This window comes from Dreissena polymorpha, chromosome 13 (genome assembly GCF_020536995.1).
Source record: "Dreissena polymorpha isolate Duluth1 chromosome 13, UMN_Dpol_1.0, whole genome shotgun sequence".
Lineage (NCBI taxonomy): Eukaryota > Metazoa > Mollusca > Bivalvia > Myida > Dreissenidae > Dreissena > Dreissena polymorpha.
Genome location: NC_068367.1, coordinates 57,506,940 through 57,528,582, shown reverse-complemented (window position 1 = coordinate 57,528,582; position 21,643 = coordinate 57,506,940). Strand labels below are relative to the sequence as shown.

Sequence of the window (21,643 nt, the reverse complement as noted above, 5' to 3'; positions counted from 1 at the left end):
GTAGTAGTAGTAGTAGTAGTAGTAGTAGTAGCAGTAGTAGTAGTATAGTGTAGAGTAGTAGTAGTAGTAGTATTAGTAGTAGTAGTTAGTATAGTAGTCGTATTAGTATAGTAGTAAAGTTAGTGATATAGTATAGTGAGTAGTAGTATAGAGTATATATAGAGTAGTATGTGTAGTAGTATAGTAGGATAGTAGTATAGTAGTAGTCATTAGCAGAAGCGTCAGTTCGAGTTACAATGAAGATAACCAACATTGTCACAGATGACATCATCAGCTAACGACCGAAATCATGAACAGCCAGTTTAAATTAAATTGTATCGAGACAAACTCTATACCACAAGGGCATATTATAAAGGGGCCTTTTCCACAGATTTTGGCATGTGTTGAAGCGTGTCATAAAGGCCTTTATATGATAAATTTTAAACATTTGACCTAAAAATCTCCAGTGTAAAATAACACAAGAATACAATTTTTAAAAAAAGAAAAAAGAACCCTAACTAACTGGGCCTCGATCCCACTGACCCTGGCGTCCTGGAATCAAAAGTCTTCGGCTTAGACAATCGACCATCCGTGCTCATGCAATCAGGGGATGTATTTGTAAACTTATATAAGCAATCCTCGTAGTTTCACAAAATATAACGACAACAACAGAACTTTCCAAATTATTCAATCGTTTCCCTTTGCAAACGCTTTATTATTTTCAGGTTTTAAAATCGTCCAAAAATGCATATGATGGATATTTAAGAGCATGGTAAATGTTCAGTATTACTATTTCCACACAAATATCATAACTAAAACGAAAATCTGCGAATCTGAAACATTTTTTTTAATTTTGTCAATTTACCAAAACGTGAAAAGGCCCCTTTAGACTGATGTAGCTTCCGCATCGCTTTTGAGAAAGTATCGTTTTGTCATGCACGTGGTGTTGCATTTAAATAGATGAACCAGAGGAACTGATAACAAATATATCGATTGATGCTTTTGTGAATGTAGAAATAAAAAAATATGAAAATTTTAAGCAAAGCCTAATTCAGTTGTACGTACACAGGGCAGCAATTATAAAATAATAGATTTAGCTTACTTTTACGGACATACGTTAGTTCTTTATTTAACAGACTCAGGTGAAGTTTTGTATACAGACATGATTGGGGTGTTAATTTGAAAATATTAAAAATAACTTTGAAAATATAGTATAGGTCGCTGTTTTTAAAATTCATCTTTATACGAACACCTTCTTGCACAGTAAGAATCCGCAGTCAATGGAAATCAAATTTACTTGAAACACCAAAACATGAACCATTCATAATTTATTTTATTGCAGTATTGAAACTGAAAAAGCATCACAATTTCAGGTGTGAAGATACCTTATTTTATTGAAACATTAAACTAGATTACACGATCGTAGTTTTTTCGACTTTTTTCGACTAATAAAACTTTGCTGTGATTATTTTTTACGATCAGAGATTTTGAGATTTTTGTTCACCATCAATAACATCATAGAACATCATGGCCAAAATTAAACTCTTCAAACTATTATAAACGATCCTATGTTTAACGCAGATATGCAAACTGCAAACGGATAGAAATAACATTTGAAACAAATCGGCAATAGATTAAGGGATATAATAATAACATGTTAGATCATCTACTGGATTTCCATTTGTGTGTAATGGAATTTCGCAATTCCGGCAAGTTAAACATGTATGCGTTGTATGTGGACCACCATCGTCGGATACCCATTCCGCTACTGTCAATTGTGAAAATTACTTCTACAGTAATAATTGCGAGCAATGGAACAACAGAAAACTATTTCATACAATGAAAAGTAATTTACATTCCATCAAAGAAATGACATTTTGATGTTCGAATAAAATACTTCTACAATTACATTTATCATGAGTATTGTGAACAAGGGTCAAACGCTAAATTTCCATTTAAGTCCGCAGTTGTGTTGCTTTCAAACCCCTAACAACAGAATGAAAGACCTCAAATAAATTGGTTTCCTCGCAAGAAGACCCTTACAGTTATTATTGAATGACATTTTTCGACTTGGTTATGTTGACTTGATAAATATTCAAATACTGTATTGACAATTGTCAATGTTTGCACAAGCGGTACATTATCCTAGAGAAATTACTTTAACGGCTACCATTCAATAATTATGAAAGGATGATGTGACTTGAAAGCGCGAAAATCCTGCGAACCGGGATAAGACATCATTGATACATTCTTGTCATAAGGTAAACAACCCAGTAGTAGAAGTAGTAGTAGTAGTAGTAGTAGTAGCAGTAGTAGTAGTAGTAATAGCAGTAGTAGTAGTAGAAGTAGTAGTAGTAGTAGTAGTAGTAGTAGTAGTAGTAGTAGTAGTAGTAGTAGTAGTAGTAGTAGTAGTAGTAGTAGTAGTAGCAGCAGCAGCAGTAGTAGTAGTAGTTGTAGTATAGTAGTAGTAGTAGTAGTAGTAGTAGTAGTAGTAGTAGTAGTATAGTAGTAGTAGTAGAGTAGAAGTAGTAGTAGTAGTAGTAGTAGTAGTAGTAGTAGTAGTAGTAGTAGTAGTAGTTAGTAGTAGTAGTAGTCGTAGAGTAGTAGTAGTAGTAGTAGTAGTAGTAGTAGTAGTAGTAGTAGTAGTAGTAGTAGTAGTAGTAGTAGTAGTAGTAGTAGTAGTAGTCGTAGTAGTAGTAGTAGTAGTAGTAGTCGTAGTAGTAGTAGTAGTAGTAGTAGTAGTAGAGTAGTTAGTAGTAGTAGTAGTAGTAGTAGTAGTAGTAGAAGTAGAAGTAGGAGTAGTAGTAGTAGTAGTAGTAGTAGTAGTAGTAGTAGTAGTAGTAGTAGTAGTAGTTGTTGTTGTAGTAGTTGTTGTTGTTGTTGTTGTTGTTGTTTTTGTTGTTGTCGTAGTAGTATCAGTAGTAGTAGTAGTAGTAGTAGTAGTAGTAGTAGTAGTAGTAGTAGTAGTAGTAGTAGTAGTAGTAGTAGTAGTAGTAGTAGTAGTAGTAGTAGTAGTAGTAGTAGTAGTAGTAGTAGTAGTAGGATAATATTTTCATCAAAACCATAAACATTATTGTTTTGTGAGGTCAACGGTTCCGCATAGAACTCGCGTATATTAAAACGACAACACGTATGACATAGCAAATTATGTCTACACATTATACAACTCTCGAAATCAGAATTGACAATCTCATTCACACACAGTATGCTTTTATTTTATGAACATGACCTACACAACAAAGGAAAATAAACACAAAACGCAACACGACAGGCGGGGTCACCGCCTTAGAACGGTCAAGTCAACTCAATGGTGTGAGGGCAAATTAAGAGGCATGCGAAACCTTACAATAAGTCCAGTATTAGTTATTAAGCACACACGCATACAACTGTCGTTAGCTATAAACGTCTACAAACAAAAAAGAATACGTGTCGACTTCTTGGGTACCTCGTTTTAATATGTGTAATTTTTAAAACATGTATACATTTCCATCATCCATTTTTATACATTATAAACTAAGCTAGGCATGATAAGCGTTTTATTGCGCTGCACTGATTTATTGCAGCTTAAGTCAATTTGATCATTGTGATGGTGTAATACAAATATTCGGTACAATTATAGGTATTATATTATCTATGATTATGGGAAAGCATTCACTTCTTTTTTCGCTTTATCATTTGCGTATTATATTACTTTGAAAGAAATGTAAACTCATTGCGTTTAGATATCGATTAAAATTAAATTGTATTAACTGAAAAACTTGCACATGTGACCATTACAAACTCGTTTGAATAGTGTGTACAGACCAGCGCAATCTAAAAACGTTAATCTGATATCATTCATGTTTAAATTGTTATGTACTCGTCCAATATAAATATCAATACTAACGTCCTGTTCTTTTATAAAAGGATCCTTCAAATGTCACCAGCCGTAGCGTAAGGCATTCGCAAACGACATAAATGTTGTGAATACTACTCATTGTATGACAAGAAGAAAAGCTATCCATTAAAAAATATCTGCATTCTGCAAGGTGTTTCTTGCAGGTTTTTAACAGATTAATCAACACAAATTACGTTTAAAAAGTAATTATTTCACATAAATAATGTGATAAGAAACGGATTTGAAGTTAAAATACAACTTCTCGACACATCTATAATAATGCTAAATAAAATAGAATTTACCTGATTACTTACCGACCTAAATCATCGTCTTAACGATAAACGTTGTTTATGCGCGTGTATATCGTGTAAATGAACGAGTGTGTTGTTGTAAAATCCTTCAATGCACGGTAGGGTATGAGATCGGAAACCCCTTATGTTTTAGTAAAGATTTAAACTTTATCGTTTTACCTCATAGTAAGATCGTGTTCTTGAAGGTTACCATGTTGTTTACGGTCGCGACAAAAAGTGAGTCATACATAGCCCACCTACCCTTAATTCTACCTTCTATTGATAGTGGGAGTTTTAATAAACGTATAACATTTAGGGTAGTGCATCAATATAGGAAAGCACCGTGAATAACCCTTTAATATAAAATGAACATTCTTAGAAAATTGAAAATATTTACGTCAGTATTCAATAAATGTCGATCGAAATCTAACAATAACAAATAACTATAACAAATCTATTTCAAACTCTATTATAAATACAACAGTGAAATTGTATTGCGTTGCCCTGTCCCACGTTTCCATCGCTTTTACAGACTTGTAATGTACTTACACAAAATCCTCTATTTGCACCATCAATTAAGTATGTCATTTGTATAAACACAAACTCAATTACCGGATAAAAAAATATATAGTCATCGCTTATCGTTTAAAATGTGACGCCATGTGCATACATTAACCGACTATTTAAGGATCAGGACGCTACTCAAGTGCTAATAGATATATAAATGAAACCGTGTGACGCAGTTACGTCAAACGACTTCTAATAGTCCGTTCACAGCAAACAAACATCAACCAGTTTACATACTTAACAATACATTTGATCCATAGCATTATATAACAATCTGCTTAAATATGTATTACTGCAAATAAGTCACTATTCAAAAATTGTTAACCGTTTCTTTCAACATGTATGAGTTTAAGCGTCAAGAGGACTCTATATCAACTATAACTATTAGACACGTTAATGCCATTTTAACTAAGCGTTTCATTTTTTGTGTGTTTATACTATGTCAATTGAAATAGTATCATGATGTCCATTGCATTATAACCTTATTTATTTAGCAAAAACAAAGCTCCAAGTTCTTGCATTGTATTTTTAACTATCTGTAAATCAGGACAACAATTCAAAAAGTCTCAAATTAGAGGGTTCAGGTGTTATGCCATAACCATCATCATAATATCAATTGAATTGCATTTGTATCCCATATCAGAAAAAAAAGTGTTCACTAAGTTCTTATTAAAATATCTATTGACACAAACTTAAAAGACTGGTGCAGATTGCGCCATTATCAAAACATTTCGCTCAATGTGAGGTCGCTTTGTGGTAAAATGCTCCTTTTTGAAATAAAAGCTGTCCGCTTCTTCCATTAGCAGAAGCGTAGTTCTCGAGTTACAATGAAGATAACCAACTATGTCACGATGACATCATCGCTAACGACCTAAATCATGAACACGTTTAAATTAAATTGTATCGAGACCAAACTCTATACCACAAGGGCATATTAAAGGGGCCTTTTCACAGATTTTGGCATGTGTTGAAGCGTGTCATTAAATGCTTTATATTGATAAATTTAAACATTTGACCTAAAAATCTCCAGTAAAAATAACACAAGAATACAATTTAAAAAAAAAGAAAAAAGTAACCCTTAACTGGGCTCGATCCACTGACCCCTGGCGTCCTGGAATAAAAAGTCTTCGGCTTAGACAATCGACCATCCGTGCTCATGCAATCAGGGGATGTATTTGTAAACTTATATAAGCAATCCTCGTAGTTTCACAAAATATAACGACAACAACAGAACTTTCCAAATTATTCAATCGTTTCCCTTTGCAACGCTATATTATTTTCAGGTTTCAAAATCGTCCAAAAATGCATATGATGGATATTTAAGAGCATGGTAAATGTTCAGTATTACTATTTCCACACAAATATCATAACTAAAACGAAAATCTGCGAATCTTAAACATTTTTTTTAATTTTGTCAATTTACCAAAACGTGAAAAGGCCCCTTTAGACTGATGTAGCTTCCGCATCGCTTTTGAGAAAATATCGTTTTGTCATGCACGTGGTGTTGCATTTAAATAGATGAACCAGAGGAACTGATAACAAATATATCGATTGATGCTTTTGTGAATGTAGAAATTAAAAAAATATGAAAATTTTAAGCAAAGCCTAATTCAGTTGTACGTACACAGGGCAGCGATTATTAAATAATAGATTTAGCTTACTTTTACGGACATACGTTAGTTCTTTATTTAACAGGCTCAGGTGAAGTTTTGTATACAGACATGATTGGGGTGTTAATTTAAAAATATTAAAAATAACTTTGAAAATATAGTATAGGTCGCTGTTTTTAAAATTCATCTTTATACGAACACCTTCTTGCACAGTAAGAATCCGCAATCAATGGAAATCAAATTTACTTGAAACACCAAAATATGAACCATTCATAATTTATTTTATTGCAGTATTGAAACTGAAAAAGAATCACAATTTTAGGTGTGAAGATACCTTATTTTATTGAAACATTAAACTAGATTACACGATCGTAGTTTTTTCGACTTATTTCGACTAATAAAACTTTGCTGTGATTATTTTTTACGATCAGAGATTTTGAGATTTTTTTCACCATCAATAACATCATAGAACATCATGGCCAAAATTAAACTCTTCAAACTATTATAAACGATCCTATGTTTGACGCAGATATGCAAACTGCAAACGGATAGAAATAACATTTGAAACAAATCGGCAATAGATTAAGGGATATAATAATAACATGTTAGATCATCTACTGGATTTCCATTTGTGTGTAATGGAATTCCGCAATTCCGGCAAGTTAAACATGTATGCGTTGTATGTGGACCACCATCGTCGGATACCCATTCCGCTACTGTCAATTGTGAAAATTACTTCTACAGTAATTATTGCGAGCAATGGAACAACAGAAAACTATTTCATACAATGAAAAGTAATTTACATTCCATCAAAGAAATGACATTTTGATGTTCGAATAAAATACTTCTACAATTACATTTATCATGAGTATTGTGAACAAGGGTCAAACGCTAAATTTCCATTTAAGTCCGCAGTTGTGTTGTTTTCAAACCCCTAACAACAGAATGAAAGACCTCAAATAAAGTGGTTTCCTCGCAAGAAGACCCTTACAGTTATTATTGAATGACATTTTTCGACTTGGTTATGTTGACTTGATAAATATTCAAATACTGTATTGACCATTGTCAATGTTTGCACAAGCGGTACATTATACTAGAGAAATTACTTTAACGGCTACCATTCAATAATTATGAAAGGATGATGTGACTTGAAAGCGCGAAAATCCTGCGAACCGGGATAAGACATAATTGATACATTCTTGTCATAAGGTAAACAACCCATACACTCGTTGAGTCAAACATCAAATAATGGAATATACATTTTGTTTTGCAAATGTCCATTTTAATTCTTGTGTTGCGTAAAATGGTTATCAAAACTGATTATAATTCCTTGAGGAAACTAAATTTCTGTTCACACGTAGTACAAAACGACTACAAAAAATAATTTAGAGGCTGTAAACACTAATATCGCGATGTTGTAGTGAGTGTCTATGGTTAATGGCAAGATCTCTTGTTTGTTGTTGTTGGGTTTTTTTAATTATCAAATTTGACTTATATGCACATTCGCATTTTTAAGTTGTAACTACTAATTTAAGAACGGAAACACGTATATTTACCAATGGTCTATCATCAATTGTCCCTTCTGACCCTCATCCATTGTGCATAAAGCTGGTTGACCACGATAAATGCACAAAACGTGTTTGCAAAAGTTTATGCTCACTTTATACTGGTGGAGGTAAAGATTTGAAAAAAGCCGGCATCTGCAAACCTAGAAGACTCGAAGTTTGGAGGAAATAAGGAGATGAAATAACTTTATATCAAAGTGGATTTACTTTTTCTTGTAGCACAACGTTATTAATCGCGTTCTTCTGGTTAAAATATCCCCAAAACGCGTATAAACTAAATTCCTCTCAATCAAAGCATCAATAAACGTAGGCTTTGTTTTTATGCAAACGTAATATAGAGATGGATAAAGTTGTTATCTACATTACAACATATTTAAACGCACATTAGTTCTTCTAAACAAAGATCTTAAACAAACGACAACAAGTGCAAAAAAACGAACTTACAGTAAACAGACAAACGTGCATTCTTTCCTACGTGTATTTGGTTACATCTGAGGTTCTGTCCATGTATCCTACCTTTAAAATAAATATATCAGGAAAATGCCAATTAACACGTCTGTTTAAATTCCTATATGTGGGCCACTCAGACGTTGACTAAAGACTCTGAACAACGGAAACATGCTGTTCATGACCGGAGGACAACCATCATATTGCCGTAACTATTACCTTTTATAAAGATCTTAGGACTGGTTATATGGACTGATAACTTCAAGTTTGCATATCGACGATCACAAGCTATTGACAAAAATGACGATGGTGTGTTTACCTTTAAGGAATCGCTTTTGTCAAATAAACAGTGCAATATATTTTTTGGATTCTTATACATGCAACAATGACATAACATACATGTAAATGGGAGCATTGTATTCATGTGTATAAAATTGTTTCCTATATTTTATCAACAGTATAAAGTACACGTTATGTAAGAATTTATAAAAGGGTCATTGGAAAATCATCCAAGATGTTTTTTATGCTGTGTGTAAATATATATATTGTGACATCAACGAAATTCAGCTCTCTATTTGCATCTACTAAATTGTACATAAATGCATGTTATTGTGTCACTTCGAAAATACACTGCCTGAATACAACAGCAAAAGCAAGAAAATGAGAAAATACACATAACCCATTGGGAGCCGGATAGCCCAAGACAAGGTCAATTTAAAAGCGAAGTTGGGTTAAATAGTTTGACTTTGATTTGTAATGGTTACCGTGATCGTCAACAACTGTGTAAGTATCAAACAGTTGTATTAAGAATAGGTGTTATTAATGGTGTTAAAATTAATACTCAGAAACAGCATGTGCCCATTTATTGATAAGTTTGCCAGTGACGTGGTTAAGTCACGAATTAATTACGCTTTTAATAAAATCAAGGACGAATGTGACGACTCATATTAATAGTTCAAAGACTCGTAAAGCCACAGAAATACTCAAAATCAACGAATATTTCGTAAAATATTGTGTAAAATAAAATCAACCCATACAAATGAGTGTTCCTGATAGCAAAAGCAAATATGTCAACGCTTGATTTGGTATGGTAACGCAGATTTAACAAGATACAAAATGCTCGTTACTATTTTTTGTGTCACAATATATATTCTATGTGAATTTTTGGCAACGATATCCGATCATTTACGAGCGAACGCGAGATTAGTCTTGGGCAGCTCATGAGAACTACGTCGTGATTTTTCCGACGCTGCCCATTGTCAATCTCGCGTTCGGCGCAATTTGTTAGAAAATCACGTGAGACATAGCAAATTAGACCTACAAATAATTAAACTCCAGGAACAGGAAAGAAATTATTGTAAACAGGTGTTTAGCTTTTCCCTTAGACATGTGACCTATACAACGCAAAACACTATGCACAAAGGGTTCACCGCCTTTGAACAGTCAACGCAAATCACGAGGCTTACCAAAACTCACACTATGCCTAGCACAAATCAACAAGCACACGCGCATAAAACTTCCCTCTAAAGAAAAAAAAATTCCCTCCAATTTAATTAACAAATAAACAACCTCCGCGCAGAGATTTGATTGGAACCAGCAAAGCTGGATCACTGCCTTCATAACCTACCACGTGATGATAGCCGAGCCACGTGGTACAATAACTTTCATGTTGTTGTTTTTCAATGTTTTAATTTATATAATTTATTTTATTATGACCTTAAAAGTATAAACCATTTTCAAAATATAAAAGAAAATGATACTACTTTTCATAACATAATACTTAAACAAAAATGTAATTCTCCTAAATCTGGTAAACTTTTTCTAGTGATGGCAGAGATTGCCAACCTTTGCGAAGAGATTTGACTGGAACCAGCATACCTGGATCAAATCCCTGCCTTCAAATCCAACCACGCGATCAAAGCCTAGCCGCGTGGTACAATCATTTTACCGTTATTATTTCTACTTTTTTATTTAGGTAATGTATTTTTTTATGAAGCTAAACTTTTATACACTCTTTTCAAAATATAAACATAGAATGACACTCCTTTTAAAATATAATACTTAAACAAAAAATTAAATCCTATCAAATCTGGTCATATTTTCTTGTGATTGCAGAGATTGTGTGTGAGTGCAAGGAGCGACAACTCTATGTGGAGGTTAAGAGATTTAATGTGAGAGCATGGAACGACAACTCTGTGTGGAGGTTGACCAATAACATAAATTACGCTGGGCATATAAATCGTGGTATTGCGCGCCCCTGATTAATTGTGGCTTTAATTCATTTATAATCTATATTTGTATTCTAATTATCCAATACAACATATTTTATTACCCACAATAAAAGCATTCACTTCAATTTCCGCTACATCATGGGGGTATTAGACTACGAAGAAAAGCATTCACATTAATTCCTTTTAGACATCGATTAATATATGGATTAAAATGTATTAAATGGAAAGCACGCATACGCGAAAATGAGGCCTTTGTTTGAAAAGGATGTTCAAAACAGCGCAATCTCAAAACATACACCGGATATCATTCATGTTGAATATTATTGTTTACTTTTAGAAATATCAATACTAAAGTCCATTTCTATTACAAAATGTTCATTCATTTGTCATCGGTGTTCATCGGTCTTTTCAAACGAGATAATGGGTGTGAAGAATACTCATTGTATGATCAGAATTCAATGTAAAGATGTCCGTGGAAAAAGATCTGCAATATGTTTGCTTATGATGTTAATTGATCAATCAAGACACATAACTTAATAAGGAAAACAATTTCGCACAGTAGTGTACTGGAAAAAGAATAGCAATCAACATAATATTTCCCATCGCATCTGTTTTCAGGCAAAATAATGAATAAGGTATACCTCCATTATGCAGACCCTTGACAATCAAAGCTGCTGTTTGACTGCTGATCTCCGAGTTTGGCCTTCGATGGAGAAATCAAAACGTCACATATAATTTGTTTTCCATGTCACTTCATTATGATGACGATATAATGTGGACAACCCATTTTCGCCAATAAAGTGCTTTATATAACTTTGTTTCTCGTTTTTATCTCAATATTGATGGTAGATGTAGTTCTTACATGAGCAAACCCGTGTAGGATTGAAGTTGATGATGTTGTTCGTGCACGCGACCAACTATCAAATGTAGTTATCCTTTCTACTCATTTTGTTTGTTAAATTCCTAGCTTTAGAGCTGACCAGCTCCGTCTAGACAACGAAGCCCTGTATATTGATCTTTAACTTCTTTAAATTGGCATAGACGTTAACACTTTTGAACTTACTCAAGCTTTACCTCATATTGGTTTTAGGGGCCTTTTCACAGATTTGTGCATGTATTGAAGTTTGTCATTAAATGCTTTATATTGATAAATGTAAACATTGGATCTAAAAAGCTCCAGTAAAAAAAACAAGAATAAAATTTAAAAAAAAACGATTGCAAAATAACCCTCAACAGGGCTCGGACCACTGACCCCTGGAGTCCTGGAGTAAAAGTGCTCAGACCACTCGGCCATCCGTGCTCATACAGTGAAAGGTGTATTTAATACATTGTATAAGCAATCTTTGAAGTTTCAGAAAATATATATCGACAATAACAGAACTCTCAAATTATTAAATCGTTTCGCGTCGCAACGCTTGATAATTTTCAGGTTTTTAAATCGTCAAACGATGCAGATCAATGGCTTATGTAGAGCATGGTATATGTTGAGTATTACTGTCTCCTCACAAATATCCTAGCTTTAACGAAAATTTGCGAATCCGAAACAACTTTTTTTTATTTGGTAAATTTACCAAAACGCGAAAAGGCTCCTTTATGAATCGTTATATTGAAATATGTCAATGCATGGCCATGTAATCGAGCAGATAAACACTTTTTTAACAAGACATTTCTGTGATTTTGAACGTTGACCTCAACGTTTGGCAATGACCTGCTGTACTATAGTCACGTATGCGTTGATAGATCGCTCAGATAACATGTGTATTGATTAAAAATCCTTCCATGAAGAGTGTGGTATGAGAGTGGAAACCCCCTACTTTAAAACAAATGATGTGAATTTGTCATTGTACAGCATAATATGACCGTAACAACAGGTAACCACGTTGTTTGGTACGTGCGGAAAAATCATAAGTCCTATATAGTCCGCCAACCATTTATTGTAAGGCGGTGGGAGTTTAAGAAAAGTATAGCATTAAAAGAAGTAAAACCAAGATTGCAAAATCAACCCTGTGAACAAAATCTGAAAATATTTACTTAAGCATGCAATAAATGCAAACCGAAATCTAACTTCATGTCTATTTTTTGTTGCTTTTAGAATGTTATATGTTTGTCTGTACGCAAATACAACTGAGCCATTATATTTAATTGCCCTGATTTACTTTTCATGAGATGTAAAATACGTAGACCTGAATGAAATGCTCTATTCGAATATCAATTGAGAATGTCATTAGTATAAATTCAAACTCACTTAAAGGATGCAAAACTATTTGTACAGCGCTGGTCCATGCATTGTGACTTCATATACATGTAGATGCATAGCTTAACCGAATATTTAAGGTTATAGACGCTACTCAAGTGCAAATATATATCGATGAAACCTGCAACAGTAATGTCCAACGACTTCAATATTCCGCTCCCCGAATATAATAACAACTGATGTACATTCTCTATCAATACATTTGATTCCTTTAATAATTTAAACGTTTGTTGCAATTAAGTCAATCATAATAAGTCCAAAAAATATAAGACCGATTATTATTGAAATTAAGTTTTTATCTTTTTGCGATGAAAAAAAACTTTTGTCATATGCAAAATGGGTTCACGTTGTTATGTTTACATTATATTTATTGTTAAAGCTACGTTATATCAAGAACAGTATAACCTTATCAAAGCAGTGACATCATGTAAATCAGGACAACAATGAAAAAGTCCAAAATTAGAGGGTTCACGTCGCATGCCATCACGATCATGAAAATATCATGTTTTAATTGCATTTATATCTCGTGTAAAAAACACACACTAAACAAGAGATGTCAGAAACACAATGCCCCCTATTGCGCCGCTTTGAAGCCATAAATTTGACCTTTGAACTTGAAGGATGACCTTGACCTTTCACCACTCAAAATTTGCAAGTCCATGAGATACACATGCATGCCAAATATCAAGTTGCTATCTTCAATATTGCAAAAGTTATGAAGAAGGTTAAAGTTTTGGTTAAAGTATTTGAATTTGTTTTTTTGACCTTTGACCTTGAAGGATGACCTTGACCTTGACCTTTCACCACTCAAAATGTGCAGCTCCATGAGATACACATGTATGCCAAATATCAAGTTGCTATCTTGAATATTGCAAAAGTTATGACCAAGGTTAAAGTTTTGGTTAAAGTTTTGGGACACACACACACACACACACACACACACACACACACACACACATACACGCACGCACGCACACAAACACACACACACACACACACACACACACACACACACATACAATGACAGACAGGCCAAAAACAATATACCCCCGATCTTTCGATCCGGGGGCATAAAAATAATGTTTCACTATGTTCAAAAACAATATATTGGGAAACACTTCAAAGACGGATGCATATTGCATCATTATCAAATAGTTCACTCCACTTGTAGTACAATGCTCCTGTATTTGTAATAAAAGCTCTCAGCTGGTTCCATTAGCAGAAACGTAGTACTCGAGTTACAAAGAAGATAACCAACTACTTCAGTAAGACTTTATTGCTAAATAAATAACATGATTCATTTAAATTATAGGGACCGAAATCTTTAATCCAGAGGCTTATTAAACTAGTTAAGCTTCCGCCACGCTGTTGAGAAGGTAATGTATTGGCATACACGTGGAACTGTATTTTAATAGGTTAACCAGGAAATCAGATAACAAATATATCGATTTATTCATATATGGATATAAGAATAATCAAGTTATTAAAATTTTAAAGCCAGGTCACATGCTGTTGTTATTGTATAAACGAATGCAAGCTATTAAATATAGATGATGGCCTCGACCTGCACAAACCTATGTATGGGGTAAATAAAGACTATACTATAAACAAATTAAATATAGATGTAGCTCAATTTTACGGACATGAGCTAGGTATTTAACAGGCTCAGGTTTAGTGAAATCAATGTATACACATGTATATATTTAGGTTAAACAGATGGCTCATGTGTTTATATGAAAAATGACTATGTTATGTAATTTAGTTTTTACCTTTATCTATACGAATTACTTACTTCCGCGGTAAGAGTCATTTGATTTTATTAGTGTTACTAAAAACACTAGCAAAAAATAAAATATATAAGATAGCCTACTTATTTATTTGCATCATTAAAACTTATAAAATCATTCATTTTTATGGAAATGGCCCATGGCTTCGTTTGTGTTCAAGATTTTAAAAATTGCATGTGCATTAACCTTATTATAACACTTTACCGAGATATATAGCATGTCTAATCTTTGAAACAAAACCGATTGTAATGGGGTGAAATACAAATTATGTCATGCATATAGCAGTAAGTTTTGAAAAGATAACATCAGCATAAAAATGCATCAGAAGTACAATCCCATTAGAAATTGTTAAAGACGATTTCTTATATTATTACTCTAAAATTACTAAACACAAACTTTAAATGGTGTTCGATGATGATACAATGTTCTCTTCGTACATTTAATTCCATAGAATATCAGGTTACAGAAAATTCGTATTTAGTTTTCACTGTATCAGGTGCTTACGAAAATTGTTAAGTCGATGGTTGCATAGTAACTGCAAAGGGTATAAATTATAAAGAGACTTTTAAATATCAGCATCGAATTCGATACTTGTATTTTTAAACAACATTATGATGCATACCTTTTATCTACCATTTACATACAAATGTATGAGTACAATATGAGAAATTTTATGTATTTTGATATACATGCACAGGCAAACGGTAATTTGAATTAGGATGTGCATTCGGATTTTCTCAATACTTTATAAAAATATTTATGTATTTCAGAAGTAAATAGATAATATGCCACGCAGTTTCAAACAAATGAATATGGATTCGTCATTCTGAAAGTTAGAATAGTATGTATATGTTACTTAAATTAAATTAACAAAATATATTTTACAATTGTTTTAAAGCACAAAATATTACATTATCTTGTTTCGTCAAACAGCAGTGCATAAATATATTTCATTTTAAATGAGACGCATTGATTAACCCATTTATGTCTAGTGCACTCTCCCATCCCTCTAAATTGGATCAATTTATTTCCAAAATAAGGGGTGTCAAGTATATTTATTTCTATATTTAGAATATTACTTACTGAAATTCCTTTAAGCAAACAGCGCAGACCCAGATGAGACGCCGCATCATGCCGCGTCTCATCTGGGTCTACGCTGTTTGCAATGTCCTTTTTTCAGGACGCTAGGCATAAATGAGTTAAACTTCTGCTTACTGTATTGCTGCAGGTTCGACAACACAGAAGAAATACATGATTGTATAATTGACACAGGACTGCATTTGCTCGCAGATTTGGGCTTTTGTTGAAGAGTATAAATACCTTACATTGTTAGATCTAAACAACGGAATAATAGAGTTCAGTTTTAAAGACAAACATAGAAGAACAAAGTGAAAAGTTTTACCCACATGAAGCTTGTTAAATTTCATGTAAGTGACCCACGTGTTGTGACTAAATTTAACGAACATAAAAAAATCATTCAAAAAATCATGTTGCGCTTGATAATTGTGCCTATTTCAACTGATGATACTTCATAAACGCAGTTGTGGTTATAATATAAGTCTTCGTCATTATTGTTATTTCGCTTCCTGATGTATAATAGTGTTTTACTTTTTGAATTCGTGTCAAAATATTGGAAATGTACAATTTCGACAAACAGCGAAAACGTCTCTTTTATAAATAGTCATTCGGGATATTTTACTTAACCGTTTACAGTTAATTAAACAAATGATGAGGATCGAAATGAACAGCTAAACGATCACGGAAGAGCCGCATATGTGAATGATTACAACATTAAGTATGTAATTGACGTGGATCAACTGAACAAATATGCGTCTTGCTCTGAAAAAACTGGGCTTCATGCATGTGCGTAAAGAGTCATCCCAGATTAGCCTGTGTTGTCCGCACAGGCTAATCAGGGACGACACTTTCCGCCTAAACTTGATAGATTGGTAAGGAGGGACTTCCTTGAAACTAAAACTAACATAAAAGCGGAAAGTGTCGTGCACAGGCTAATCTGGGACGACACTTAACGCACATGCATTAAGCACAGTTTTCTCAAAACGCGACAAATACGGTCACATTACCTACAGCAATCGAATGATATGTAAATTCTTATTTGTTTATAACAGAGACTGAGGGGATCCATGGGAAGACTGTCATAACGAAACGTAAACACTAAATGGTCCTTCGTCATAGGTTCAGGTGCCACCAAAGATTACATTAATATGCCTTTTGATTGGATGCTTGCAATTGTAATAGGACAGGTTTTCTCCCTCCATCTAGTTATTGCCCTTTAGTTAAAAATTATCTTAATATGTATGTTTATTAGGTAAATTGGATTAAATAGTTTATAATAATATGTTGTGGTCGCTATATAAATATGTACTTGAATATTGTATAATACGATGTTTAAATATTGTCTAGTGTATGATTGTTGTGTTTACTACCTGTACCGATGACGTGATTACGTCTCAGCCTGTTGTGTGACGTGTTTGTAATTTGAAAGTCAAGCTCCTTTGTAAAATCCTGAATAAGGATAATGTCCTGTATGTTTAAAACACGTTCATTACAATTTAGAGTAAAATTAGAATTCTTTCTTAGTTCTTGATAACAGTCGACGTTAGGTTTAAGATTTAGGAGCCCTTACTACTACACAATAATATTGATTAAAACGTTGTGATTAGAGTTCGGAAACAAATTCCCGATGAAGACCCAGATGTATAAGTTGTAGGAAGAGTAGGAGTTTTAGTAGCAGTAATACCAGCAGCAGCACCAAAATCAACAGCATTAGCAGCAGCAGAGACAGTCTGTGTAGTATATACATAATTTGAGAAGCAAATATGTAGTTTATAGCATGTATTTATAGTTTGTCATTACCATGTAAACGAAAATCCTGTCCTGTGGCCCTTTTACATCGAATACATGTTGAACGTGTCGGAATCGAATTTCGCATGAATGAAAATCCGATAGATTTGTCTATATTTATTGTTCACATCCGTTAGACTGTCGCTGATCAGTGGCAATGTTATTTTTATAATTTACCACTATGGCTTTGGAATATAAATTACTGTATTGTCAAATTATACCGGTATAATTTTTAAAAATTCTCTGTAGTTTTGTGATTTTAACAACAATACCTCGATTTCACCTTTTTCGCTTGACGCGTCTCAATATTTTAAGCCCATCCAAAGTTCAATCGTACAAGCGTGAGTGAATTAATGCAGCTTGTTTAAAGTAACAAATACTACTTATTTTAACCACTATAGAACCGATATATGAATTCATAAAAAAACGTTCACATAAAAATCGTCCACAATCTTCCCAAATAACGTTGTATTCACTTTACGACCGATTGGCATATGTCACCCTGTCAGAAATGTTAAGCGAACAATCGCACAAGTACATTAATATTCACTGCACCACATCGTATCGAAATAAATATATCCCAAAGACCGCAATGAATAACAGGTTTCAAAGGCGGTAATTTTCTTACAGCCAATCGACAAAGGTGAGAAAGAGCAAAATAAACACTCTGGTTTGGAAAATGAAATAAATGTAAAAGCAAATATTGTAACAGAATACTACCGCGGTACGGCGTGAGAGGCTAACTCTATTCGAGCGCTAATTTGCGGAATTATTAATATAAACAAACTCTGATCCAAAGGCCCGGGTTTACAAGCAGGCGCGTTATGTCGAGTTGCCAGAAAGCCGCCTATTATTTTTTACTGATACCGCAGTTACGCCGCAGCGCATGCAACATACATATTATTCTTTCAATTGTAGATAGTTTGATTCTACATTAACATCCTTGACTCTTCCTCAAGGCAATTTCATGAAAAGTATATGAAAATTATCCAGAGAAACGTAACTTGATATTTGCCAGCCTTTACATTTCTCTTTGCATTACATGAATATTACCCACAGAAACGTAACTTGAATTTGCCGGCCTTTATATTTCTCTGTGCAGCTTCAGCAATTAATTTTAGGAATTAAAATAAGTATAAAGCGGGTTTGAAAGCCTCTTTTGAAAGCATCTTAATTTTGTTCCGTAAAGACTTTCTATCAGCATAACATATGAGTCGTGTTCTGCGAAAACTGGGCTTAATGCATGTGCGTAAAGTGTTGTTCCAGATTAGCCTGTGCAGTCCGCACAGGCTAATCAGGGACGACACTCTCCGCCTTAACTGGATTTTCGTGTAGAAGAGACTTCCATCAGGTCGAATATTATTAAACATTGTTATCACATATATAACTCAATTGATGAAACTCGGAACGAATGTATATATTGATACTATCTAGGCCGAGTTCCAATTTGGGCCATTTGTGTCCAAAAACTAAGCCACCAGGTTAAATCTCAGAGAAAAAACTGTTAAAGACACGTTTGTGAGTCAATCTTGATCAGCATGTTGTTGACAATACCACGGTCAGGTTTGAATCAGGGTCAAGTGGGGAAAAAACTGTAACCATGAGTTCGACAATTTGTGAACCTTGAACTGGGGTAAGCGCTTCAGGGCCATAATTGCCCTTTTGTTATGCAATTGGTTAGTGTCCACAACATAACGTCAGAAATGGGACAACGTGGATAACTATATCACATATCAAGACTGACCGCTGATTGTAGCTCAATACACTAAAGTTTTATTTCAACAAATATTTTGATTTGCAAACCTATTCCATCTAGTTGCGTATAATTATAGTTTTCCGTGCGGTATAAAACAAATTCCTTAATAATAGCATTTATATTTCTGAGGGTTTTGCCGTACAAGCCTAACCCAGTGTTGTAATTTATTATTTAATTTAAGCCATTCAGAATAAAATTAAACATCAATTTTATTCTTTTGATTACAGTTTCAGTTGTTTACTGCCTTTTTAATAGTCGAAATTTCAAAATTAGTTTCCTAAAATAAATCTTAATGGAAAACACAAGAGCATTTATCCGTGTATCTAATTGTCTGTTTATTTATATTTCTATATTAATATCACAGTAAATATGCACATACACAAACAGTTTCAAAGATTTGCATATGTTGTATCACGTACATGTGCGTAATTAACCACCTGTAGTGTATAAGGCATATAATTCCGTTTAGAAGGATCTCTATTGCTATTGGTTGTTATTAATTTTACTGTTAGATAACTTTTGAAACTATTTTTTTCTTATCTTATTATTTGAAACGAAAATATCTACCCCTGATCATTAGTTCTGTGAACAACGCAAACACATAATAAATGTATGTTGAGCGTTATTGTTTCAAAAGCATTCCTCTGCATTATTCCCCAAATGGATAGCATATATAAAAGTTCACATTTAGTGTACGTACAAAGCCATTTAAAACAAAAAATACATAAATATATTTAATAATAAATTAATGTATTTGCAAGAAGAGCCCCAAAGGTTACTAAGTAAAGAAACTTCGACAGGATAATATTAGCATAGTAAATATTCAAATACTGGCTGGTTAGTTCTTAGTTTGCACAAGTGGTACATTATCCGATAGAAATTACTTAACGGCTACCGAACAAAGGCCATGAAAAGGATGGTGTGACTTAGGAGAGAGGAAAGGCCAGTGAACGAGGATAAAGCCTAATTGATACATGCGTGTCAACTGGTAAGCACTTCATACACTCTTTGAGTCAATCATCAAATATTGGAATAAACGTTTCGTTTTTGGAATGTCCAATTTAATTCTTGTGTGGACACAAATTTCGTAAATTATATTAATTTAACGAATTGAGTAAACTTAAGTTCCTTCAACCGTAACACAATAGGCTCGAAAGCAACACTCACAGGTGTAAACACGCCATTTTAGTGACTGTGTTTTGGATATCATTTTTAACTGTTTTCGATCATCGAACGTGACCGATATATACAAAAATATTCAACATAAAGAGAAGTGATAACCGCAAGAAAAGTATTGCACTTAAAAGAGTGGGAAAATATTAAATGGCATATGCTCTATCACATGTGTTCTATCTGGTTAAAATGCATGTGTCATTAAACTAGTTTGCAATTATAGTATGCCCAAAACATGTTCAGTTTATCAAAACTGTGGGACTATGGGATTGGCAATGGAAGATAACCGACCTCGGTTCGCAAACCAATATAACCACAATAACGGCGCAAAATAAGTAGATTAAATAACAATATCACAAACGTCCCTTAGCTCGTGCAACACTGATCACGTCACGACATGATTGTCAATAGATTATGTATATAGCCTAATTCTGAAAACGATAACAACACGATCGCAACGATTTTGTGCAATAGATCAGAGTCGATCTAAATTTGAAATAAATAAAACAGAAAAGCGTCAATTGAAACATCTGAAAAGATATGCGTTGTAGATTGACCACCCCGACCCTACATCGCTAATTGAAAGCTCTGTACACAGGTACCACGTTGTACGAATCACGTAAATGAAGGACAATAATAATCGTTACCTTTTATGTACATTTAGGAATATGAACCTGAGACCTTCAAGTTTAAAAATCGCAAGGCAACAAGCTGTTTACATAGATCATTCCAACGGCTATTTAACTTTTGGTTAAGACATCGCAGAAAATTTAGGTCGATTTCGTAAAATAAGCATGTCATCTTCTTTATATTCTTCATCAAGATCGCCACGACACTTGGGGTCTGGGAGCAAGGATGAAACGGGTGGTCCGAACAGCTTCTTCTTCGCCGTGGCGTAGTGGACATGGTGTCCGCCTAGCAATCAGGAGGTCCCGGGTGCGAATCCCGACAGTGGAAGCGTTCTTTAGATCTCCATCAAAGACACCAAGTACTGGATCTAGTCCCAGAAAACGGACGCGAGAGCATTTCAAATAAGTCATAGGCTTTCAATGAAATCGAGCTAAAATAAGGCCAACATTTTTTAATCAATTGATTTACGGGATTTTTTTTTGAAAAATAGGGGTCGAAATAAAAATAAAAATAAAAGAACAAAAATCACAGAGTCGACAAAAAAGGTTTAAACTTGTCGATTTATCTTTATTTTTATAAACCAACTTTTTACGTTACTTTTGTACTATACAA

General features: G+C 33.8%; 1 protein-coding gene across 30 annotated transcripts in view; it reads right to left on the bottom strand.

Moving 5' to 3' along the window:
* Positions 1-18,163, bottom strand: part of LOC127855476 (parathyroid hormone/parathyroid hormone-related peptide receptor-like) — a 233,525-nt gene extending 215,362 nt beyond the window's left edge. For 6 of the 30 annotated variants that reach the window (XM_052391094.1, XM_052391089.1, XM_052391092.1 and 3 more), the window contains exon 1: positions 17,485-18,130. The gene's annotated coding sequence lies outside the window, so the exon portion shown is untranslated. Of the gene's footprint in view, positions 1-17,484 lie in introns of all 30 variants that reach the window. The other 24 variants (XM_052391073.1, XM_052391071.1, XM_052391077.1 and 21 more) reach the window with 14 other exon arrangements.
* Between the last annotated feature and the right edge of the window lie 3,480 nt (positions 18,164-21,643).